General features: G+C 41.9%; 1 protein-coding gene across 1 annotated transcript in view; it reads right to left on the reverse strand.

The window, feature by feature from the left end:
• HTR1F (5-hydroxytryptamine receptor 1F) overlaps nucleotides 1-27055 on the reverse strand; it is a 109103-nt gene that overhangs the window by 4603 nt on the left and 77445 nt on the right. The gene's annotated exons all lie outside the window — the stretch shown is intronic.

Consider the following 27055-nt stretch of genomic DNA (forward strand, 5'->3'; position numbering starts at 1 on the left):
AACATATTCTAAAGCTTCAAAATGTTAGCTCATTGTCTAACTGAAATATTATACATAGGTTAGTCTTGAGAACATCTTTACTTTCCCTCAAGTTTTGCTATTCTGTGGCTGCTGCTGAAGAAAACTGCAAAATACTTGGCTGCCAGTTGTTCTGCTAATGACTCTCACTATGGAAACAGGCTAATGCATCTTATGGCTCTGCTGGAAGAAAAAAGCAGGGAAATAGTGATGAAATGAGTTCTTGACTATGTTCTGGGGGTGAGCACCCTACTTTCTTACCAAGAAGAGTTTCTGAGCACTCTCTGGACGGCAGAGGAATTAGGGGTTTCCACCTTTTACTGTGAGTACAAGCTCTGCTCTAAAGAGAATCAGATTTCATCCTCTTGTGAGTTCTGACCTGCAGTTTCTCGAGTGAGTGAGATCTACCTGATGAATCCCTAAGTGGGGTTTGCTCTGACAGATTTTGGAGTGTAGTGAGTGACTTGCTCTTGTGTTGCCTTGGATGCCACATGTATGGAAATACGTGAAATAAGTGAATAATTTTTCTTAGGAAGAATGGGTCTCATTAATGTGACTAAAGCATTTTGATATCGTGCTGGAGTGGCTGGAAAGGAATCTCGTATACTGTTCAAAACCTTAGACCCAGCTCACTAATTTGGTTTGATATTCTAACCTGGTCAATGCTTAATACACTATTGACCTACTCAAAGAAGTTTTTAGCACTGCTTGTCCAACATTTCATTGAATGGAAGCATGAGGAGAGGAAATGTTATTTCATGTGCTGATATTTATAAATGCTGAGCAGATTCTTGTCCTGTACATGAACTGATTACAATGTGACTGCTCTTTCTGTGTTCCTTATTCTGAACTTGAAATATACTTTACGCACGTAAAAATAGATCCTTCATCATGTCAGTGTCACCTTAAAACCTGAATCCACAATAATTGCTTTGCAGGTATTTTTGTCTAGCCAGTTGCTTTCTAGAGGAAGAATAGGTATAGATACAGCATTGCCTGGTGAATGTTCCACCTCTGCTAAACAAATCATCTTTTTTGAGTTTGTTTAAACACATGGGGAAAAAAAGTTTATTGGCAAAAACCAAGACATCTGTTGATATGCAGTAGTTGATCATACTTTAAAACAGTTACTCATTACGGTTAATTACCTTATAAATTTCCAACTCTTTGGATATTAGTCCTTAATTACAAGCAAGAAAAAGCAATTTAGAGATAATGAAAGCTGATTAATGGCTTTTGAAGGATTATTCAGTTTGAGACCATGGAGTGAGGAGAATAGCGTGGGTAGGTTTGTAAAACTGCTGTGTAGGAATAAGTAAGTTTCCTTAGTGCTGCTGTGATTTGGAGGCCCTTTATAAGAACACAGTGGCAGAAAAGTGCTTACTTGCCAAGTGCAGTGATTATGCTCCTCTGTGTGGCTTTAAGATTATCAGCTGGTGTGCTCAGCTTTCATTCAGGCTGCTGACATGGCACAACAGGGGCATTGGAGACTCCCACACCGAGTTTTTTGTGGACTACTGTGAGACGGATAATTATGTTGGGGTCTCCTGTTCATGGGACACAAGCTGTTCTTTATGGTGCCCATCTGGACACAACGCTCTCCTGCTCCTGTGTGGAGAGTTAAGAGCCTCTGCTGTTCCAGCAGGTGCCCAGGGTGGTCCTCATGGGCTGCTGCAAACACCAGAGTGTGGCTCCATCCAAGGGAGACAGCAGTAACCATACTGATCTGCCCTCCATGGAAGTGCCTCCTCTTGAGGTTAAAGGGCCACTCAGTGGGCTGTGCTGCCAGTCACAAAATTTGGTGGCTTTCCTGTTCAGGTGGGATGGGGATCTTCTAACTGGTGCAACCAGTTAGAAACTTTAGTGTTGGAAACATCCGTGCAAATTTATTGGGTGATCACGAACTGAAAGGATTGTTTTATAAACACATGGAGTTGACACACTGACAGCATTTAAGGACTCCTGCCTCTCTCTCTCTTTTATCACATCCAAGATGAACTAATTCTGGACTTTCTCTTGCTCAGTTGAACTCGTTTCAGTCAGTTGCCGTCACTGGCTTCTGTCCTCAGTAAGCAACGGACCCACTTTTAGGCGTGTGAAGGATAATCCTGTCAACACTGCACTGAATTAGGAGTTAGGAAAGCTGGCTTCTGCCCCTGGGCTGTAGGCTTTCCTTGTCAATTTTGGAGCAAATTCATTATGGTGCTTCTGTTAATTCTCTGTAAAATAGCTGCAGGAGTCCTTCCCTGGTACTCTACTCTGTGAATTTGTATTGCTTTCTCTTAGTAGCGTGAATTATCTCTTTTATGCACTTATTGCAGGGAAGATCTAATCTGAGGTCATACCCAACATGCTGTGGGTATCCTGGCGTAGCCACACACTGTGTTTCCAACTTGGACTTTGCTGTTATTCCTGTGAGTCCCCCAAGCTCCTGCCTCACAGAGCAGGCACAGTCCCTCTGCCCTGTGGTGTGGTGTCTCCTTATGGCCACACACCTGACATAAGACTTCAAAATAAAGCATGGGAGACTTGGAGCTCTCTTCTCTGAGCATTGAATTTACTTTGGTGAACGAAAACAAACTTGCAGCCATGCTGAACTGGAGAGAAATCTGTATTTCAACAAGTATAGAATGGGTTTAGCAGTGACTATTTTCAGCATGCAACTATTTTCAAAAGAATTATTACAGTCCAGATGTTTTAAAGGCTACTTTTATGGAACTGGCAACTCAGTGCCCCACTTGAAGGACTAAGCTGAATCTGTCTTTGAGTTATCTAAGATAACTCAAATTCCCTGGGAGTTGTTCTTGATGCAGTTGTAAGTGTTGTCTTTTTCTATTACCTTTTCAGTGTGCAACTGTTGTTGGAAAACTTTGGAAAGACTTGAAACTTCAATTGCATTATCCTGTCCTGAATTTAAGATTGGTGAAAAAGACATCTTGTACTTTATCTTTTCTATTTACTTATTATTATTTATGGTTGCTGAACAAGAGCTCTGTAAACAAAGGAAGATGTCATGTCTATTCCCTTGGATACATGAACATTATTATTTTTAGGGAGTAAGCCACTTCTACAAATCTCTTTTCCTTCCCTTCCAGATATGGCATGTTAGGGTGACCAGAATATAAGAACTTCCTTGTCTTTAAATGCACACATATATCATCCTACTGATCTTGTTTAGAAGGCATAGTGCAGCCTTATCACAAAAGTAAACACTGAATTTGTCTAGTGGCCACTCAAAGAAAACAGATGTTGTTGGTCCTCCTCAGTTCTGCCTGAGCATGTGTGTGTGTTATTAAAGCCATAATCACTCATTTGTGTCTGAGATTTACAAGAGAGTAATAAGATTACTCCTGTTCAAGAGCATTAGTGCATCCTTTCACGTTTGGAAAACAGTACTAGTCTCCCTTTTAGTAAACCTGAAAAACAACGTGAAATGCTGACAGCTGGAGAAACGTGGTTGGGAATACCTTTGAGAAGAGCATTCATCAGCCTGCTCTTTGGGATTCTGAATTTAGACCAAATTCTGGGGCCTGTTTTTATTTTTTTTTTTTTTTCCTGGTTGGTTGGTTGGTTTGTTGTTTTGTGGTTTTTTGTTTGTTTGTTTGTTTGTTGTTTTAATATTGCTTTAAGCATTGGCAGTGTGAAAACTTGCCCATTAGGGTTTAAGTTTTGAGTAAGTTTTCTGAGTACACTGTGAGGGGTGGGAGGTGGTGTTCGCTTGCTTTTTTTTCATGGGTGTTCATTAGCAAAATCAGTCTTAATTAAAAAACAGTAACAGCACTCAGACAGCAAAATGGGCCCCTGATTGAACTAAGGGTGTTTAAACTGCTACAGGCAGCAATAACAGCCTTTGTGCATTAAGTAAACACAAAGCTGTGTCAGGGGCACAGACACATCCTGCTCTGCTTGTTTTCAGCGATCCTGTTTTTATCACCTGTTTCTGTACAGGCTAACCAGATCCCCACTGAAGGTAAGACTAAAATAACCATAGAAAGATTAAGCAGCTGTAAGTATCAGCCTTGCCTGGGAGCTGAAATTTCTTCTGAAGCTTTTATAAGCTTGTAAAAATCCTTCCTGATGTGACTGTGTGTCTTTAGATACTAACCACGTGACGTACTAATGACAAGTAGCTTAGTAATGATCCATCATATTAAATATGAGGAGAGGGAAATATTACTCCTTTGGATTAAACAAATCTGTTTAAGAAGGATGAGCTTGTACTTGGATCTGATAGGGGATTCACTTGGGGCTTGAACCCTAGTGCCCCAGTAGATGGAGCAGGAGTAGAGGGACATTTTCACTTGGTTCTTAGAGTCCTGTCCTTAAATTCTTTCCTCCCAGTAAGTCTCGCTAAGGCTCCTAAAGCTACAGTGACAAGGTAGGGACAAGGCAGGGATAACTAGAAGGCTCGTGAGAGAAGTTACTTGCCAGCCCAAGGCTGCTGCAGCAAACTTGCCTTTCCTGGAACTCAAGGTAGCTGTCTGTCAGCAGATTGAAGTGTGAAGAAGAAATTACAAGGTTGCCAACTTTCCTTACCCGGTGTGCATTTCTGCATGCTTAAACCCCTTTTTTTTCCTCCCCCTCTGCCCCCACCATGTATCTGCAATTTAACTAGGAAGTTGAGCTCTTTCCAGTTCTTAATCTGTCAGCAAATATTTGTGTGTGCATGCTGAAGTAACGCTTTGGATTCCCTGTTTGGGTGGTACTGTCTCAATCCATGGGACTGAGCACCTTCTGGACCTGAAGTGTGTTGGTAGCTGGAGGAATATCTCAAAAACTGTTTAAGTTTTGCTGTATAAATCTCTACAACCTGGAGTTATTTACAATTTCCACTTGTAAAAGGTCACAACGGACCCATTTCTAGAAACAGAGACCGCAATTCTAAAATCACAAATGCATCAGTTGAACTAATATGAACTAAATACAGCGTGGAGTTCTACCTCCCAAGCACCCTTGGGGAGAAGCATGGGCAAATAAACAAACTTTGCAGCATGCCCTGAGTATCAGTATAACACAGGAAGGAAACAAACTGGAGAGTCCTGGAGAACAGGTACCTCCAGGTCTGAGCACAGGCGCTCTGATTTCATACAGAATGGCAAAGACAAGCCCATTTCTGTACCTTGAATGCAAGGCACAGAAGTTGCTTAGTAAACCTGTATTTGATGCTTTTCTTAACTGTGTTACAGTCTTAAAAGTCCTTCTGTTGGCAAAACGATGTGCTGCAGTACATTTTGTGTCAGGCTCAACAAAGATTGTGCTTGCTTTAATTTTCTGGATGTCTCTTTAAATTGTTTCAGCCAACAGAAATAATCCGAAGTGGCTAAAATGACAAAGCCTGTTAGACTTAGCCCTGAAAGTTACCACCCCATATGTCTGCTCTGTCATGTTCTTGCTTCTGGAACCAAATCAACAGGAGGTAGGTAGTGCTTCCACTGAAACAGCTGAAATGCAAAGTCTGAAGGCTTTCCTGAGCTGCCAGGGAAGGTGAGTGACCTTGCCCTCTGCCACTGGGTGCTGACAAGAGAGATGCAAGCAGCAGCTCTGTCAGGACCAGAATGAAGGCAGAACTCTCTGGCAAAGGGGCAGAGTGAAGCACTGAAATAGCTCTGTCCTCATCTCCCCAGTGTAATTAACTCACCTTCGTGCTTCCTACTGTATGAACTGCAACATGCTGGCTGTGACTGCTCTGACACATCTCCCTCCAGGAGGCTTTGATCCTTGCTTCTTTACTCCACGAGCATTACCAAGTGCTCTGTGTTCTCCAGTCTGCAAAATACCAGACTCTTCAAGCCCAAACATGACAACCCCGCAGAACAGGGATTCCTGTGCCTCTGTCACAGCTCCTTGACTCTGGGACCTGGACAGGCTGGATAGGTGGGCCAACACCAATGGCATGAGGTTCAACAAGACCAAGTGTCAGGTCCTACACTTTGGCCACAACAACCTCATGCACCACTACAGGCTGGGAGCAGAGTGGCTGGAAAGCTGCCTGGTAGAAAAGAACCTGGGGGTGCTGGTTGACAGTAACTGAACAGGAGCCAGTGTGTGCCAAGGTGGCCAAGAAGGCCAATGGCATCCTGGCCTGGATCAGCAATAGTGTGGCCAGCAGGATCAGGGCAGTGATTGTCCCTCTGTACTCAGCACTGCTGAGGCCGCACCTCAAGTGCTGTGTCCAGTTCCCTCACTCCAGAAAAGACACTGAGGTGCTGGAGCAGGTCCAGAGAAGGGCAGTGGAGCTGGGGAAGGGTCTGGAGCCACAAGTCTGACGAGGGTCAGCTGAGGGAGCTGGGGATGTTTAGCCTGGAGAAGAGGAGGCTCAGGGGAGACCTCATCACTCTCTACAACTCCCAGAAAGGAAGGTGTAGCCAGGTGGGGGTTGGTCTCTTCTCCCAGTGAATTCATGATAGGACAAGAGGACATAGTACTTAGCTGTGCCAAGGGAGGTTTAGTTGTACATTAGGAAGAATTTCTTCACAGAAAGGGTGACTAGATGTTGGAATGGGCTACCCAGGGAGGTGGTAGAGTCACCATCCCTGGAGGTGTTTTAGACTGGACATGGCACTCAGTGCCATGGTCTGGTTGACCTGGTGGTGTTTGGTCACAGGTTGGATTTGATGATCTCAGAGGTCTTTTCCAACCTAACTGATCCTGTGATTGCAAACATGTCACTGCAGTTCCTGGGGAGGTACCACTTGAGCTGGCTTTAAACTCAGTCAGGTAACCATGAGCAGAGTGCTCAACAAAACCTGCCTGGGAAGCAGGGTTACTGCATAGGTGGAGTTAGTCTGTGGTGCATTCCTTGATGCCCTTGTCATCTCTACTCGCCTCTGCTGGACTGCAGTGTAGTCACATGCTGTTGTCAAGCCTGCCTGGAGGATACCTCCCCTTCTTATTGCCACCATATCTGTAGCAACCACTGCGTTTGCTTACATGGAAGAATAATGTTCAGAGAGTAATTCTGCATTCCTTGCTGCTCCTAGTGCTGAAGTTAAGGGTTTGGTTTTCTGTCTCCTTTTGAAAAATTAGTCACTTGTCTGCGTTTGCTCTTTATTTCGTGTCCCTCTGCCATCTGTTTTAATCTAGCTGAGGGGGATAGGAGGGAGGCAAGCCAGCTTCTCAGCCAGCCCTCTGGGAGGGTGGAAGGAGGAGCAGCAAGAACAGCACAGTCCACAGGATGATGGGTTTTCTTATATAGAACAGCAGGCGTGCCTCCCAAATTCAGGTTCAGTTCTTGTGTGGCCAGACAGGGAATGTGTTATGATTTGATGATTTTGGCTGGAGAAAGGGAAAACTTCATTCCCCTGTTCACAGTTCTCCTGAGGAGATAGCACTGATTTGTTTCTATAATTCATTAGATGAGAGGATTCAGCTTCCTGTCTTATTTGAGGCTGGTCTGAATCCCTAGTCCAGACATCTCTGGATAACAGTGGTCTGGAGAGTTGCCTCTTATCTTGTACGTGCTGTGGAAGAGCCCCAGAGGACCAGGCTCTGCTCAACAGAGCCCATGGGAGCTGGTTCCTGCCATCACTTCTGTTGTTGCTGGTGTTTGGAGCTGTTTAAAAAAAAAATCTGTGAGAAGTAAAGCAGTATCTGGGTACCCCATAGCCCAGTGTGAGCTCTACAGTGAGCAAAACAGTACTGAGCAAATATTCTGTACAGACAGACAAAATCCCATGTAACTGTGGCCAGCACCCTGTCCTTAGAGGCACATGTCCCCCTCTGAACCTGAACCCTCCATATCATAAGTGGACCACTCATTTCCTATACCCACTCTTTGGCATCTGTCCTTTGTTCAGTTTGGATCTAACAGCCTGAAATGTTCCATTCAACCAAGAATTTTCTGTATTAGGAAAAGATGTTTAAAATTCTTACTTCTGTTCTGTTGAAGAAAAAAAAAAACACAAGGTTTTTGTTTGCTTTTATTTGGATTGGCAATGAATCAAAGAAGTAACTATTCACCCATCTGTGTATATAATCTGTACAAGTAGTTTCACACTGTGCAGGGATGGCTTTGCTTTCATGGTTATAAACTAAATTTGTATAGGGGGTTAAAAATGCACAATGGTTTTTCTTGTGTTTCAAAACACTGCCTTTTCAGGTAAGGGCTTAAAACCAGTGGGAACCACAGAGCAGTGCTGGAGCAAGGAGGTTGAGAGGCAGTTTCACTTCCTTTTGAACAGTCATAAAATGCAGCCTTGTTTCTCCCACTTCCCCCTCATCCTTATGCCTTGAGGCCACGTGTTTTTTGCCAGCTCTCTGAAAACCTGTGTGTGGAGCTGTAAGTCACAAACCTCTTTTCACTGACACACCTACCTCTGAAAGTCTCTTGCATGGGGGAGGTCAACTTCAGTAACAAAACCATTGTTATTTTCAAATATGTGCCTGGAAAAGATCTCTATTTCAATCTGCAACATAAGGAAACATAATTTTCAAACTATCACCTTGTCCAACAATAGGATATTGCAGGGTTTTTTTACTGTGTGCTTACCAGGGCAGCTCTGAGGGAGAACTGAACTCAGAAGAGTTTGCTGGAAGAGGAGTGAAGGCAACGTGTCACTGCTCCTCCTCTGCAATGGGGGTTCTGTGTGACACAAGAACAAGTCTGTGCCTGATCATTTACAACTTGGGGAGATGGCAAAATTCGCACAATTTGCAATCTCATCTCTGCCTAGTTTTTGGAGACTGATGGTTTTTTAGATAGTATTTATCTTACTGCATACTTCCCAGACTCTTTCTCTGTGTTCTTTTCACTGTGTCATTTGTCCTTATTCTCATCCTCACCTGATCATCCTGTAGACTGAAGGATAACCCTATCAGATGGTAAACTCTGCACTGGGATTGCATTAAACAGCAGTTCTCTAACATTTTCATTTTCAGGATCAACTGAGACAATTCAGGCTATTTCCTCTGAAAAATGTGCAAATAGCCCTGGCCAAGAAGTACTTTAAGCAAAACAACACAGTCTTTAAAATTGATGGGTTTGGAAGAGGGATGAACAATTAGGAGCATCAACCTTTTAGAGGAAGTAGCAGTCAAAATGGCTTTTTCCAATCTCCTTGGGAAAGACAGAGAGGATAGGATCTATATGCTGCCAGAAAAGCAGGAAGAACTTGTGGAAAGCTTTCTTAAAGTGAAGCATCTATGGGAGAGGATTTTGTTGTGAATGAATGTTTGGTTTTTATTTCCTTCAGACAATGCTTTTCTGTCAGAGGGTGCCAGGCTGCCTTGCCTTTATGACTTCCACCAGTGAACAATGGTGGCTCCAGGGAGAGTTCTAGAGAGAGATCTTTCCCAAACTCAGACATTGTGCCTTCAGACTTAGGTCTATACTAAGCAAGACATGTTTTTTGCTGTGCTCTTCATGGAGTGCCACAGTGCTGGTAGTAGAACACACAGAGTTATTCCTGTATGTGCTTTCTCCTGCATGGAGGCAGAGCATTAAAGTGGGCAGGTAACTGGTCAGATTCTCCACAAGCACCACAGGATACCTAGGAAGATCTCATTTGCTACTTTCATGTGCTTTTCCACTTGTGTAGTGTCATTTTTGTTTGTTTGTTTGATTGATTTTTATTATTTTTAGGGATTTAAATCCTGGTATTGGCACAACTGAATATTTTAACCAGAAGAGTTATGTTCACTCAGTGAATTGGCTTAAGTGCTAGTGGCAAAAACCCCATTTTCTTCCAGGCCTGTATAAACCATCTGTGTCTTGAGATCTCGGTTGCAGCTATGCTGGCAAAACTTCTCTAGTGCAGATTGGGCTTTAGCTTTCCTCCTTTTCACACTTTCAGACTGCTCTGCAGCTCTTGAGCATGCCTTTCTCTCTACTTCAGTTTCTTACTGCATTGCAATATGATCCCCTGTAAAAGTACCAGTATTTGGAATAATACTGGAGAGAATTTGAGGCAGTGGAATGCTGGAGTACCCCCTGTATTGCACTTGCATGTGTCTATATCCTACAGTGCTGCTGAAAATTGTTGAACTCATACAAATACAGCAATTTCTTTGAAGAACCGGGATGCACCAAACAGCACATCTGTGTGGTGTGGTGGGAGTCAGTGCTGTGGGATTTCTGAGTTTTCTGCCATGTTTCCTTGGATCAGTGTGTGCCTGCTGCAGTGGGGATGAGAGGGAGGTGAACTGGAGCAGCTACCACCAGCCCAGACCAGCAGCTGGTCTGGAAATCGCTTGGGCACGGTCAGGACAGGGAGCCCAGTGAAATGCCTCAAGATCTCAGGGATCTCATTTTGGCAGAGGATGACTGTCTCTGTGGTCTGCTGGCACCACAGCTTGCTGAATAATTCCTGGTAACATTTAGCCTTGGGTATATTTTTAGGGGTACAAAACTTTCAAGAAAACTGGTAGCAGCAGGACAGTGTGAAAAGTGTCCAAACACAGAAACAAGGATTTATCTTCCTTAGGAGGCTTCCCGGATCTGTCAGGTCTCTCGTTGCAGAGGCTGTGATTGCTAAATCAGCTCTTAAGCTCTCTTAACGCTTTGTGAACTCATTTTCATTCCTGATAGGAAAATAACAGACTGTCACACACCACGTTTTTCCTTTGCATAATTCCGACGTAGTTGTGACACTTGACACACAGCACAGATGACTGTGAATGGCTTCTTAAAATTTAAACAGATGAGTCAGAATTAATTATAAAAAACAACCTTATTGTTGTCCCAGGAATTCGGTACAGAGAGTCATTGTCTAACTAGATTACCTAGTTTCCATCGATCCCCAAAACTTCTCATTCATAAAACAGCTAAAGGATCTTGAATGATAATCCTAAGAAACTATTTCCAAACAAAATTTCAAAGATTTTTACTCTTGTTGATTTCTTTCCCCTTTGAGAATCTATCAGTGTTGGCTTTCAAAGACCTTTTTTTTTTTTTTTTTAAATGTAACTTTGTGATTATGAAAGCCTTCAGCACTGTAGAGAGGTTTAGGTACAACTTTATCCCAGGAATTCTTGTAGGCAGAACTTCAGCTCTTGGTTTCCTGAGTAAGAAAATCATATGCAGTTTCAAAAGAGAATTGAGCACAGCTAACTCTTAGATTTAGATTATAATGCTAACATAAAGAGGAAATAATAATAGCAGCTGATTTCTCCTTAGGCTGTATGCTGAGAAAATAAAATTTGTCTTTTTATATGATAAGGATGTTTCTTTGTCGTGTTGGTGCGTACTTGCAACATATTTCAATATATTTCATAATGACTGTTTAAAAAAAGCTGTTTGACAGCACTTGGACGTGGCAACACATAATATTAATTTGGTGGTGAAGAGAAGCATTAAACAGGCTGTGTCTAATTGCCCAAATCTGCAGAAGGTACACTGGTTCTCTGAATGGCTTTTGGAGAGTTTAGAAACCCTGCAGTGTATTCTCAGCACTTTCTATGGCCCCTGGAGTTTCTGGGAGAGATAAAGATTATGAGAATGTGCTTTCACATAATAACCCGGTAAAAAGCAAGAGTAAAGGACAGAGGCAAATGGTTAAAGTGCTTTAACCATTAAGATTTTCAGAGACTGGAAGAGGCCTGGAAAAATCAAAGGGGAGCCAATGCTCCTGTATGATCTGGCTTGTTTGGTGTGTACGGGAGCAACGTTGTGCTTAGTGCTGGTGGAAATGCTGAATTCCTTTCCCTGGATTGCTTACAACCCAACTGTCACATTGGGAAGCTGGAGGATTTCCCTGTGCACTATAGTAGGAGAAGCTATTTTTTTTCTACCAGGAGATTGAAATTATAATTTGGTCTCTTCCAAAGCTGTCTCCTAAAATGCCAATTTTAACCCCTGAAGCTGCTGAAACCTATGGAAAAAGGCTTCTGACATTTAACATCAACATACTCTTGACAAGTAATGAGAACTACAGCATAGGATCTCCTGTATGCCCTTGTGTAGGTACGTGTGTACATGTTGCATCATATTTTTCCCCATCATTTCTATATTTTCTATTTGAAGAAGTCATTATTGAAAACTACATTTCCTTAATGTTCAAAATGCATCTTTGCTCTTTGAAGCTGAAGAATGTTATAATGTTAACTCTTCTGGAAAGCAGCAATGAACAGATTCAGGCATGTCTCTACATCTGTGTAATCCCTTGGGTTTCTTTTTTTTTTTTCATTTCAGTTTTCCCCATTTTTAGCCACTGTGTGATGTAATTATACCCCGCGATTCTTTTGGCTCTTTGTTTCTTGATTCACAATATTTAGGATGTAACTAGGTCATATACATCAAACATTCCCCCTCATAGTCCCAAGACTTAGAGGCTTTCTAAAAAAGATACAGGTTAAAAATATACCATATACATTGAGGATGCTCTCTCTTATCTGTTGACCTGAGTACCTACAGTTTCAAGTAACACCAGCAAGCCTGAAGAGAAATAGGCAGATCACCAGCTGATGATCCCAGCTGTTGGAACAGATAAAATGAATGTGGCTGCCAGCATCTGAAGATATTAAATGTATTATCTTTGCTTGGAAGCTCTCTCTGTTTGTATGTTTTTAACTCTGGGATTTCAGGTTGAAAAGTTCCAACACCATTAGCTGCAGTTGCCAGGTCTGCTGTTACCTGACCTCTACTGCAACACTATTATCCTTTCTGATAATTCAAATGGATTGTTTTAGACCCAGGCAAGTAATCACAATATTTTCCACTTGCAAAGAATTTATTCCAGTTGCTTTGTGTTCTCTGTTTCTGATAAGGCCACCTAATAAAAAAACCCAGAAATCATTTGGAGCTAATTTAGACCATGCAACAAACTTTATCCTAAAATCTTAGAATCTGTTGTGTGGAAAATAACATTGTATTAAGATTGCCTTTTCACTTTTTCTTTTGATTACTCCAGTATGACCTGGTTTGACCACAGTATTGACTGTCAGTATTCTCAATTCACTAGAAAAACATGGAAGAAGACCACAAAGCCATAACCATTTATTCAGCAACTAATCTAAATCCAAATTCAAATTTTAATTAAAAATAAAAACAACCCAAAACCTTTAACAAACAGCATAGGAGCCTTCAGAAAACTTGTGATTTCAGGTAGTGCTGTAGGAAGGAAAAATGTTCAAATGTACTGAAGTCCTTTCTTCCTTATTATTTTCAGCTAGTAATGGGGAAAATGCTGCAGACCTTTAAATACCATGAAGGTTTTTTATATCTCAGTTGGAGATAAGATATAATGTGGAAAGCAAGTACAGAAGAACACTGAAGAAACAAGCAAAACAAAACCAATCCTGGCCATAAACCCAACCAAACAAAACCCAACAAAAAACCACCACAACAAAGCAACCCCTCCAAAATAAAATTTGACTATTCCTTATAATGGCCAAATATGGTACAGGATCATAAGATTAACCTTTTGTTATGATGAAAAGCATTGTGGCAAGATGTTTTTTGGCTGTATTTAATGGGATCAGTAGGTTTATGCTCCTTGTTAGGTTGAAATGGATAAAGATTTTAATTTAGATAAGTTGGTACCTGACATGGTCTGTTGCTGTTTTGTTTTTTTTTTTTTTCATTTTGGATTTTTTTTTTTTAATATAACTGCTGCTTTTATGTTGGCTTCTGACTTCTGTCATGGTTAAGAGATAATTACTTTTCCTGCAGTGACAGTGTTGAAGTTGGATGGCAAGAAGGAATTACGCTCCTTGTGCGGATGTTGCTCTAGGAGCAACATCCAGCAAAAATGATGGAGCTGGTGTTCATGAGGGTAATGCTGGACAAAAGCAGCTGCCTCTGCCCAACACAGTGAGCTCAGCTGCTCTTTCTGCTGTTTTGCCTTTGCTTGATTTACAGAACCGTGTCAAAGTGTGACTCTTCAGGCTCATGAAACAGATGAATCTGTTTAAATGCTGGAGATGGTCCTTCAGTTAGTTTTGGTTCAAGTATCAACTTCTCCTCTTTCAGGAAGGTCCCTGTTGGATGCCAGAGTAGGACAATGCAAATCAAGCAAGTGTGCTGGCACCTTCACAGCCATTTAATTGCATCAAAGGCTGCTCAGGTGCCGTGGTGTAGAGTGCCAGTAGTGACCCCCCAGAAAGTCGCGCTGCGGAAAAAGCCAGAAATGACAACGCTTATTGTTTACAGATGTTAGCATGGGCAAATGCTTGCACACTGCTAGAGGTAGACTTTTTAAAGACAAGTGATTATTAGAAGTTTGGCTCTCTGAAACAAGCTTGCAGTGAAAAGCTGAAGCCTCAGGGAACTGCTGTTAGCAGCACTTTGTTCGGGGACACAGCAGGTCCTTCTTTCTTCTTCTCTCATCCCCTCCTGTTCAGATAATGAAAAGGGGGTTCGTTCTTCAGACATATCAGATGCTTTCAACACAGCCCTTTATCCCCAGCAATTTTCTTACAGCTAGAAAAACAGATGCACTCCAGCCAGGGCCCTTGCCCTGTACCACTGACAGTATCATACAGGTTTTTCTACGCCTGGCTGAACACTTGCCAGATCAAGGCTTAGGTTCTGTAAGCCTTAACAGGCTTTAAGATAAGAACTGTTTGACTGTTACTTAAATAATGCATTTTTTCCCCCACCCTAATGTAATTAAGAATCTTTTACTGCTGTGAAAGTCACTACAGAATATCCAGGAGGAGGATATTGATCAGTCTACATGAAGCTGGTGTCTTAGGGTCTCTTCTTTGGCTCAAGTGTAAGAGTAGAGAAGAGGTACTTGTGACCTTTCATTCAACTGCTGTGAGTGTTTCCTTGTTTTTGTGTGGGTGAGAAGCATGCCCGAGAAGGAAGCTGGGCTGCATTGTGCTCACAAAACTCTGCAGTGTAATTGTTGAGAAGAGACATCCCTTCAGGAAACTGGTAGCAGGAGGCTCTTGATTTGCCTGACCCTGTGGCACGACAAAGTCATTTTCCACTCTGAAACTGAAGGGAGTATTTGGATTTTCGACTGCAACTGTGCGTGCTGCTTTCATCTTATAAGAACAATAATAATAACAACAACAGCCGTTATTTCTTCAGGCTTCTTCATCTGCCTGTGTTGTTCGTACTGGCTGCATTGCAGGGCGCTGAGAAAAGTGGTGTTATAGATTGCAATGGCTTACATGTGGGAATAGGTCTTTTTAATATTCTCAGTTTGCCATAGATGGCGATTACTGCACTTGCACTTTGAAAGCAGTTATGCAAAAGCAGCAGAAGGTGTGTCGTGGGAAAGGCAATTGACTTTGAAAAGTTTTCATAAGCTGTGTTATTAAGTATTTATCTGTGTGGTCTCAGAGCAGGTAGTCTAAAATGTAACTGCCTTTAAGAATGTCACAAATGTTGCTTGGGACCCCTAGGAGAGCATCTTTGGATCATTTATCTATCAAAACAAGAGACTGATGAGCACGGGAACTTTCTTCCGACTGGAGTAAAAATGTCAGCCTGAGCAATTCTTGATGTCTCAAGCTTTTGCTTTTCATTTAGGAGTCTACTGCCATTTGACCAGAACATTAAAGGCATGTACACATCGCGTGTCCTGTTCAATCAGGGCATTTTTCTTCCTATATGTATCCTAATGGACAGATTCTAGAGAATTAATTACCAGCTTCAGCTAGTAGGGGGTGAGGAATCCACATGCCTTCTTCCAGACCTAGTTTTGTGTGGTTAGAAATCACGTTTTATTGGCTATAAAGAAGCTTTCAGTGCTAATAGTATAATCACATAGGAGAGTTATTTGAAAAGACAACAACCAAGACTGCCTGTATTTATTAGCTTTAGCCAAAAGGCATAGATTCAACTACTTGCTGTTCCTAAAGCTCTGTTTATGATCAGAGAAAAGCTCATAAAGGTATCCTGTTCTCCATGAAACAGGATAAAGAACCTCATGTACCAATTGCTTGAGAAAACCTTTTAACATCTAGGCCACTTCCTGCATATCTTTAAAGAACATTTCATCTTGCTTAGATATTCAAATCACATGAGTCTCAGCCTTAAGAAATAAGTTATTCTTAAGTATCTAAAATTGCACTGATTTAAAAGAATTAAGTATAATTTAATAGTATTTCCTTTATCCTACTATATCGTAAACAGTGTGTCAGGGACTGTATTTATCTGTTCAATTGTATTTTCAATTTTTAGGCTTAAAGTTGCCCCTGTTCCTTTAGGCACTGCTGCAATTTTCCTACCTGTACACATGGAGTTAATGAAATAAACCTTCTCTATAAAGGAGATGTAGACCTTCTTCTAGTACAAAAAATTATAATAACAATAATAAATGACAAAGGGAAATTTACATACACATAACTTAAATTACCCATTTTATTGCCAACAATACATGACACTTAAATTGGTTCTGTGTGTGTTTTTTTTTTTTCTTAGTAACTATTCAGATGTTTGATAATATTGGCAATAGAGTGTTTATGTTTAGGGAGAGAAGTTGAATATTTCCTTGTCCCCCACTTTCTTCCTCATATCTTAGAAACACAGACACATTGGTGAAATAAAGGATGAGTTTTTTGCCTTTTGCTTTAGCTGCAAAGCAATGTAAGAAATGGATGACTTAGTGCCCCGGGGAGTTGTAGAGGAAGTACTTTCCTTTTCCTCTAGTGGCAGAAGTGTCTTGAGGGAAAAGCCAGGCTCAGTCCCCTGTTCCACGCAGCTTTTAGAATATTTTTCTGTGCAATTTGACCAAATGCTCCCGTTTGGCTGCCTTTCCCAACCCACACCAATTGGCAGCAGCCAGATGGTTGCATCTCCCCTTCCAATCTCTCTGTACAGTCTGCAAGCAGGCTGAGCAATGAACACTGTCCCATTAGTTCTGCAGCAGAGAACCCAGCAGCAAATCATTCCTGATGCACCTCCTGGGCAGGAGATTTGCTTTTCAGGTCCAGTGCTTCTGATCTGCAAGGTAGAAATCCAGCCCAAGTGCACTGAGAGGTTAGAGTTAGCTAACCCTAGTTAGCTCTTGTATGAACTTCTTAAAGACTTTTTTTTGATGGAGAAAGTAAAGTGTGGGCCTTGTGAGCGTAAGGGAGAATACTGAAAACACTGGGTGATTTATTAAGCCTGGAGAACTGTGTGGAAATGTAATGGGTATCTAGGATGTTAAAAAGCCAAGCCAGTTGTCTCAAGAATGACACACTGGTTTTAGTGGTACTTTGCATTTAATATTTTTTTTTTAATCTTGAAACAATTATGATTTCACCCAAGTGTGGAACTGTAGATGAGTTTTTGAAGGTGCAAGCAAGAGTCAGGGTGCAATTACTTTATGTAATTGCCATCTGTTCAGGCAGCTCTCCTAAATACCTGCTCTCCTAAAGCACTGGTGCTTGGGAGCCTTGATGGATGGGCAGGGTGAGTTAAAATCAAATGCTGGACCTGTTAATCCATTACAATCACCCTGCCAAAAGGTGTTTCCTCCCAGGAGACGCCATCTAAGTGCTTTAAACTTCTAAGACCGTGGATTCAGACATGGCAAATCAAAATGTTCATCGTGACTTGTGTTAGGCTGCAGTAATTTTCTTACTTGCTAGCAAAAAAGGGAACAGAGTATAAGTAACTTTAAGACAATTTAACTGGTCAGCAGCTGTAAACTTCTCTCCAAGTAAAGCCAGAGGAAAAATTCTTTGCCTAAGTACTCCCTGATTGTTTTGGGATGATAAGACAGAAGGAGGTCCTTGGGTTTTCTCATAGCTGAGACAGAGGCACAGGTTGAAGATCTCTTACACAAAAAAGATGTAGATCAAGGATGTATCCATGAAGAATAATTTTTGTGGTATTTCTCTTCAAGACCTATTTTCTCTAGTAAGAACATTAATTTTTCCAGAAACCAGAGTTTGGCTTAAAAGAACTGTGCTTCAAAAGGCCACACTCTCCTCCCTTTCAAGTTAACTTGAAAGTTGATCCCTTTTCCATTTCAGATGGCTGAAGTGTGACACACATTTGATTTCAGTGCTGTTGGCAAGAGGTATTGTTTGAAAGCAGTGGGACCAGAAAAGAACTGTTCTGCCAAGGATGGCAGGTGACCCAATGCCAGAATGAGGCATCACCAGTGTTGTTCTGGGGCAGATTATCATTGGCACATGCTTGCATATGGGCCACAAAGGGATCTGGGATTATCCTTAGTGCACTTGGCACCTCAGGAAGGAAACTATGCACACGAAGTTCAGGAAGGAGAGCTTGGAGCAATCTATGTGGTTGGTAGGCTGTCTGTCTTAAAGCACATTTAATATTGTCATCTTCCTCTCTTAGGCTGAGCTTTATCTCCATGCTTTACACTGAGCAAGATTGTCTTTCTTGGCGGAAGCTAGATGAAGGATTAAAAGTAACAATTTTTTTTTCTGTGGGAGTAAGCTCCTGATAGTGGTGAAAGGTTCACAGTTAATGTTCATTGTTACACAACAGTACCTTTCTCGAGTGTATGGACAAAATAAAACCTAGCTGGGTCTGCCTTTGAACTAATGACACTAAATACAATGGAGTTGGGAAGTGGAAAAGTCAGCTAGCTCCCAAAGCAACCTCTCTGTGTTCCCTCTGGGAAACTGCCACTTAAAAAGCCAGAGAGAAGTGGCCCCAGCAGACACCCATGTTATAAATCCCAAAGGGGCAAGCTTGAGGTGGCACCCTATCTCCTGGTCTGTACTGGTCAAAAAGGATTAAATGTAATCACTCAGGAGGTGGGTGGGAGTGACAGCTGCCTCTTGCACCTCCAGCATGGCTGGAGGTGATGTTTGTCTTCCCATTGCCTCTTCATCTGTCAACTGTGACTCGAAAGCCCCATGGGGAAGCTCTGAGAAGCTTTGCTCACAGGAGGGCCTTCTGCTGCATTCAAAATTAAAAAAGGACCACGCTGGAGCGTTAGAGAGCAAGCTGGAAGTAAATTAAGACAAATCAATTAGCTACAAGTGCTATTCAGAGAGTGTTTTGGATTGGAATAGGCACCTAAGAGCATGAAGTATTCTGTCAAATTACTAAACATACGGGTGAAAAATGGAGTAAGTCCATTTTAGTACACATGTTCAGCCATGTTAATTAGAGCAAACTGATGATTCCCTTCAGCTGGGAAACGTTAAGTCTGTACACTCAAAAGAAGAGCAGCTCTTCAGAAGGCAAACTCTCTGGCATGTTATTGTGTACAGGTTCCCCTTGTGACTCTGTAAGACTTCACTACCCATGTGTCGTGCTCTGCGTTGGGAGCACTGGGGGGAAAATAACATTTAAAGCACAAATGGTGGAATTTAATTCACTACATGCAGCCACCTAATCCTTAATTGTCCCCCTATGCAGGGAATCATCTCTAGGGCACATCTATTCTCGTCCTGGTGCAGTTGTTTCAGTTGAGTCAGATGAATTATGCCTGGAGGAGCTTATTTCTCCCCACTGATTATAAAGGGAGCCCAGGAAGACTAACTCAGCTATAGAAGTCTGCAGTGTGGACCATTTGGAGCTAAAAGAAGTGAATCCTGCCTGAGATATTAATAATAGAAAGCTGACAGATTTCCAAGCAGAACATTTATCATGGCCACAGGGGTGTTACACAAATGTAGGTAATGGCCCGATTTATGGAACTAAAGAGCTTTTAGTGAGTCTGCAACAATATAATTAAAATCTCAAAGAATTGTTATATTTTTAAAATATAACATGGATATTGGGATGTGTTCAGGGCCTGTGTTTAACACAGCAGAAGCTGGTTGTTTTCCTATATTAAACTATAGAAGCATTTCTAACTTCAAGGACATGGAATTGCAAGCTGCTAAATATCTATTTTTTTTAAAACCAATATGTGCCTCACTAAAGACAATGAATTGTGACTGCCATCTCATCTTGTGCAAAGAACAATAAGTCTTAGAAGGCAGAAGCTTTAAAGATTGGTAGCTTAATTAGAAAGTGCCCTAATGAAAAGTCTCAGCGTTTTAATAAATTTCCTCCAGGATGAAAGAAGTTTTCTCTCACAGGAAATTGCAGCAGATGTGTGAATATTTGGGATCACTGGGGAGACCTTGGCATTTGAAGGAGAGAACTTTAAATGTGGAGCATTTGCTTGTAGTTTTGAAGTTCGTGTCTACGTGTAAACACCGTATGTGTACATGACATTGTAGAATGTGTATAAACACACACACAGAAAACCCCCAAACCAAAGCAAACACCCCAAAAGAAAGGAATAGGCACCTCCCCTGGTAGCACTGGGTGGGAGGGGAGGTGGAGCATAGGGTGTAGAAGAAGTTGTAGGGGTTTAGGAGGAAACAGCGTAGCCTGAGAGGGACACCTGGAGCCAAAGATGGAACCCCTGCTGCCAGGGCTGCATCAAAAATCACCCTTTGCTACCTCCTGCATTGGCTGGTGGGACTTCTGAGAGTTCAGTGCATACCACGGGCCCTTGACAGAGAGAAAGCTGGCAGAGATGGAGGGGAGTGATGAATCTCCTCCCAGCAGCTGCCCCGTGGTCCTCTTGGACACCATGGCTTGGCGTTCCCAGCTCACGTATTCCAGCCTGCCCTGGGCTGGGTGAGGTGCAGCAGGGAGGCTCCTGTTCCTCCTGCACTGCAGGCAGCACCCCCTCCTCCCACACTTCCCAGGACAGCGTTTCATGTCGGGAAGGAATGACAAGGCAGGCTCAGAGTTACCCTCACCCTGAGAGTTTTGGTTACCTCACTCTCCCCATAGTGACGCTGTTTGGAGTCATTTCCAATAACTCTCACATCCTTCCCCCTAAGTGATTCACAAATTACTTGGAAAAGCTCCTTTGGGCCATTATTTTAAAATGGCAGCTCTGAAGTGATGCCACCATAGGAAGCTGGTACACGGTGTCTTCCCCTCTCTTTATGACCTGGCTGATCTAATATGCTGGTGCTTGCAACAGGCTTCAAGGGATTTTGCTACTAAATCTGTATTTGAAGTCATGTTTGTTGTTAGAAGTTTTTGTAATTGAACAATCATGGAAAGCTACCTTTGGTAATGCATGCTGTAGACTAGCTTCCCTGTCCTTTCAGATCACTTAAGACCAATTTTCTTAAATCAGTGTAAAATTTATTAAGTCAAACAATGTTTTGTATAACTTTATCCCTCAGTTCAGCCAGAAATATTTTATAACTTTCTCTGCAGGAAATGTCCAATTGAATTGTTTAAGGCTTCTAGCCAGATTCAAGATTACATTAACTGTTTTACCAGCATAGTGGGGGATTGTTGAAGAAACACCTGCTTCAGAAAGGCTTATCAAATTTTTAGCCCCCAATCATCAGATCAGTGTTTTCTTGCTCATTCAGTTGTGCTGCCTGAGAAATTACTGCAGTTTTCTGCACATTCCTTTGACCTGGAGATTGGGATTTAAAGGTTACAACTACTAGGCTAATAGGAAGCATTGTTTCAGTAGGAGAGGCATAAATATTTCCTGCATCATAGCAGTTTTGATAAGCCTGGCAAGCAAAAGACTTCTCTCCATTATCAAGTAGTGCAGTGAATGCTTCTGTTTGATAAGAGTCCTCAAACTGCTGCTTCATACATCTGCAAGCCCCTGCACTGCAATGATGGCATTGAGTACAGGGAAGGAGAACTTTGGGAGTCACTGTGCAGTTATTTTGTGTTTAGAAAGGATGACTGGCAGGGATGTCTGAGGCTCGTGCATCCAGAAACAGAGGAAGATTCCCATTTTACAGTATCACTGTCCACCCCACTGTACCTGAGGACTGGCCTCTGTTTGGCCTTCCTCAAACTGATTAGTTCATTCAAGATGCTCCCAGAGTTGCCAGCCCTCAGGAGCCAACAATTAAGTGGGTGATCTCAAACAACATTAGGGTTGTCATGCTAATTCTCCTTAGCTCATATATATATTTATACAAACATATGAGAATATATTTATATATATTAAAAAAAAACCTTGTCAAATTAATTTTCTGTGAATTCCCTGCTGATTTTTGAAAGTTACAGGATGATGAAGGTCCTCTCTGGACCTTCTTTTCCTTGGAGAACAGTCCAAGTCTTTAGAATCCCCATCTGGGATATTACAGCGCAGCACAGACTAGCAACAATTTCTGCAATAATCATTTCAGTTCTGCAATAATGACATTAGTTCATTAATAGAATATCAATTCTCTCTTTTGAATCGTATGAAACTCATTTGTACAAGAAAGCTGATTAGCATAATGCTGAAGCATGAAGCAGTAACAGCACAACAATAAATGTTTTATGCATGTTCTTAATAATGCCTTTTTGTAATAAATATATAGCTATTTTTAGAGCAGCAATTACAAGACTTATTCCTTTAATTTTTGTGGGAAGTGCTAAAATATGAACAAGTTCATTGATAAAATGATATAACCTTGCATAGAGCTGATGCTAAATGATTGGGGAAAGGGAGATTATTTGAAAGATCTTGTGTGTGTATATAAAAAGTGATCCTTAAGGACAAATAAGGAGAGAAATTTGCTAAGCAAGCATGTTTTACTTGGCTTGATGATTTTATTTAATTTGCTGGACTAATGGTTTAGACGATCCATTAGGTATCTAATGGAAATGTTTAAAACAACTATTTTTAAATGACATTATCAGTAATAAGCCAAATGAGTCAAGTACAAATACAGTATGCAAAGCTGATAATAGAGTTCATGTGCTAATTGATTATAGGCACATTTTCTGTAGCTGGAGTGCGTTTGTTGAAGATTGAGAGTTCCCATCCTGACTGCAGAGAGTTGTAGTAGCAGGATGAGATACATATGGGCCCACTTGCAAAACACAAGTGCTGATTCTGCATCTTGAAAAAGTCAGCGTGCTTAGGGCTGGGAAGAAATTTTAGCTGGGAAGGACTATCAATTTCTGCTCGGCACCATTTTGTTCCAGACTCCTCTCGCTGATGATTTAAGGTGGCTGGGACAGGGAAGCAAGTGCGGAAAAGCAAATCCCATCCCAACGAATGTTTATGTTTAGAGCAGGTCAGTGCAGTATTTCTCAATCTGAGCCCACTCACACTATTCAGAACTTGAACAAAAGGAAAGGGAAACAAGGTAGAACTTGCTCATTCTTTGAAGGATTTGCAGAAGTTCCTTAACAGAAGAAACTACGTATTTTGTGTTTTGAGCAAAGCATAAAGAAATGTGGGGGTTGTGACTGACAGGTTTCAGTCTTGAAAACAGTAAAAGTTTGAACATCTTTCAAAAAAGACCTTGAAGGTAAAAATGGTTGAATCATGCTGTTTGCCTGTCTTTTCCATGAGAGCAGAATGAGTCGTGGCTGTTTATTGTCCTTTTCAAAGGGGAACGAAATATACGCACATAACGCTTCAAACACTTTTCTCTCTCCAGGGATAATAAGCTGGTCATTTTGGGAAGTAAAGAGACTTTTTCAGATCTCTTCCTTCTTCAGAGAACTACTTTACTCATTAAAAATAACCATCAACATTTCTTCCTCAGAGAATTTGAGCAGCTTTGCCCTGCGTTCAGATTGTGGCAGTCTCAGCAAGCAGAGAGGTGCAAATGTGGAAGCCTGAAGGATGAAGGCCAGCCTCCCAGTGGATGCTCCTGTTGTGTATTTCTTCTCCAACCCCTCTTACTTGTCAGACTGCAGATCTCATACAGCAGTTTCTTCTATGTTATACGAGGTGCGTTTAAGAGAAGGGTTTAGAAGACCCGAGCCAACGAGAACGATGCCTTTTCTGCAGCCCTCTGGGGTAAAAGCATGATTCAGAAATGGGCAAGCTGCTTATGGCACCACAGAGCAGGCTCAGGTCTCCTCTGAAGCGTGGGAGAAAGTGTGACTAATGCTGCCTCCAGGCTGAAGGGGAGGAACTGAGCTGGACTGGGCTGCATCTGTCAGGGCAGGGGCGACACAGCAGCTGTGCTGGGATGAGCCACAGAATTCCTGCCTCCACACAGCTGGTGGTAGCACTTGGGATGAGCCAGAGAATTCCTGCCTCCATGCAGCTGGTGGTAGCACTTGCCCTGGCCACGTGTGGTGGTTTGGGCTAGGCCTTCCTTGGTGACCAGTTTGTAACCAAGGAAGGGTCCAGATTTACCCAGTATTCCCTACGATTTTTACGTAAACCAGATTATAAGAAGAAAGGAGGAGAGGCCTTTGCTCTCTTTCCTTCCGGCGGCTTGGAGGTGCAGGTTCCCTGCTGTTGAGTCTGCCGTGTTGGGGAGCGAGGCCTGGTGAGGCCTTGTCGACCTTGGGAGGCGGAGGTTGCCGGTGATCGTCCCGGAGTGACTCTCGGTTGTCCCAAGGAGAGTGGTGGGATATTTTCTTTGCTAACCCTTTAGTTACTAGATCTCGGGCTACTAATTGGGAAATATATATATATTTTATTTTGGTTTTGTTCCCTTTCCCTTCCCCCTTCCCCTTCCCTTGTGAAATTGTATATATTTTAAATTGTATATATTTCAATTGTAACGTAAGTGTAAATATATTTATATATATCACTTTAGCTGTCTCTCTCGTATCGGGTTTTCTTAGCTGGTTGTTTTTCTCCCTCTTCTCCCTGAGGTTGGGCGGGGGGGGGGGGGGGGGACACACAACTTCTGGTGGTAAGGTTTGGAGACTTGGCAGGGAACCAGTTTCAAACCATATCGCCATGGTGACTGTGTTGGCTTCTGGCAGAGATAAGCTGGACATCCCTGGCAGCCTGGTGCCCTAGGGAAATGGGAATACCTAAAGTTGTGCCTTGCTGTGGGTGTGTAGGAGAAGGAGGAATAATAAGGCAGATCTCTTGGCAGCTTTAGTGACCAAACGGCCAAGCAGCCAACAAAGTCCATGGAGCTCAACTGAGAAGTGTTGTCTTCCCATCTTGGCCATAAAGAGTTGGGTGAACAGAAAGATAAGGTACTACTGAGGAAATGGAAAATGTAGAAGGTGATGAGTGCCTCTTGTTCATCTATCTACTGAAATGTGATGAGACAGTTGCCATAGCAATGCTATTCTCTGCTTGATACAATGGGTACCAGTTCCAGGAAGCCATTTGACAGTTGTCACAAATACCTTTACATAAATTTAAATATCTCAGAGTAACGTAAGGGAAAGTATGTCCCTGTGTTTTCTTATGGAAGATCAGGTCCTTTTACTAGAAGGGGAATATGACTGAGCTCTGCATCAGCTGCTACATGTGGTCTTAAAGTGAATTAAACCGCAGTTTGGTTTAGTTGTAAACAAAAGACAGCACAAGTTTTCCAGAAAAAAAATTAACTTCCTCTTAGGACTGTTTTGATAGATCAGATTTTGCAACAACTATCTTGATTTATACTACCAGACTATAAATTTGCACAAATTAATTTGTTTCAGAAGACAGTTTTGGCTGCTTGAAACAATGTACCCTGTGAGAATGAAATGCTCAGTAAGAAACAGTTTTCAGCTGTAAATAGTCTAGGATGTCCAAACCACCATGAATACATTTAGTAAGTGCACTATGAAAGGTCAGTTAGCAAGAAAAAGGCTTCTTAATTCTTATTGTGGCCAATAGTTCATTATCCCAGTTGTGTGCTCCAGTATGGCAGGAGGTAATAGCAGAATGACTTCTAACAAGCAGCCTATTGAAACAATATTTAAGAAAATGAAGGCTCTGAAAGTATTTTTCAGATGAAAGAGACAATTCATGGATACATTAGTAACTCATGCTATTTACAAAATTTTGGCAGTCAGGCATTATGCTTATATAAATTTGTTTCTTTTATTCTGAGATGAAAGGATATGAAAATTAAATTATGTGAGCAAATCCCTTTATGGAAGACTAGACTCTGTTGCAAATGAAGAATAGGGCCAATATTTTTTTCATTTGTTGGTTTTGGTTTTTTGTTGGGTTTTTTTGGGTTTGTTTGTTTGTTTTTATTATTATTTATTTTGTTTAGGTTTTTTTTTTTCTCAGAGCTTTCTAGAATGGAACAGCATCCTTAAACAGCTTTATAGTCTTTTAAAAACTGAGACTGACTTAAAAAAAAAAAAAAAGAAAGTCAAGAGACTTGTTGCCAGTAGTAATTAATTGTAAAATTTATCTGTCCAGGTGAATGCTTTATGTACCCTACAGATGAAGTGCTTACTAAAGAACTGCATTTGGAAGAGTGTTAATTTGCTTCCCCTGTCCTGTCATTTTAGTCTGAAAGGACTTTTCCGGCCCATCACACCTTCAAAATTGAGAGTAGGGTAGCTGCTGGCTAGTATATTAATTAATGGCAAGACTAAGTCTATGTGAGAGTCTAGTTCAGAAATTGTGTTCCCTTTTCCTTTCCATGGAGTCTGCCCAACACTAAAAATTACCAAAATATCCACTGCTGCTCTGATGGGGAAGAATGAGTTTAACAGCAAGGCAGCACCCAACGCCCCCTCAGGGCACAGCAATCTGACACATGACTTGCTCCAAGGCCTCTATGGATCCAGCAGGTGAGCATCACAACCTTTATCTCAGACTCTATGCCTTCTGTGTGTCCTGCCTGGCAGGGTTTCGATTCAGTCCTGCTCTGCTCTGCTTGTTATTAATTCTTACTGTGCAGCAAGGGTGCGAGGAAAATCTGCTCAAGTCCTAAAGGGGGCAAGGGGAATCGTTAATGATTCCCCTGTGCTCGAATGGACTGAGCAGAAGTGAGTATCACCCTGTGGGGAAGAGATGCTGTACTGGGAACCCCGAGGATGTGGGGGTCCCAAACCCCAACTGCCATTGGCCACCTCGTGGGATCCAGTAGGATCCAAGGTGCAGATCTGTGGTTGAGGGCTGTGGTCCTGCCCTCTGAAGGGATGCCATTGCTCAGCACTTCGTGCCTTGGAGAACTTGCCAAGAAGTTGTTCATTACAGAACAAACTTAATTTGGCACTATTGATTGCCAGAAGCCCAAAGCCACCCTGGGATTTAAGTACTCTGTTTCTTGCAGTTAGTGAAAACAAATATGTGTTGTCTGCTAAGAGCACCTTGTACTTGTTCAGTGTTAGATTTAGCTGGCTTTGTTCTTCAGTGCTTTTATGTAAGAAATTGCAAACCTATTTTCTCAACATCAGTACTGATCCTGCCCTTACTTTTCAACCTCTGATTTGCCAAATATGGTTAATCTTGCCAGGACTCAATTGCTTGATATAACCAGATTGTCTATCCTGAATGGCCTACTGTGAGGCTCTTGAATTTGAGGGCTCTTTGAGCTC

This window comes from Corapipo altera, unplaced genomic scaffold (genome assembly GCF_003945725.1).
Source record: "Corapipo altera isolate COAL_440 unplaced genomic scaffold, ASM394572v1 165, whole genome shotgun sequence".
Lineage (NCBI taxonomy): Eukaryota > Metazoa > Chordata > Aves > Passeriformes > Pipridae > Corapipo > Corapipo altera.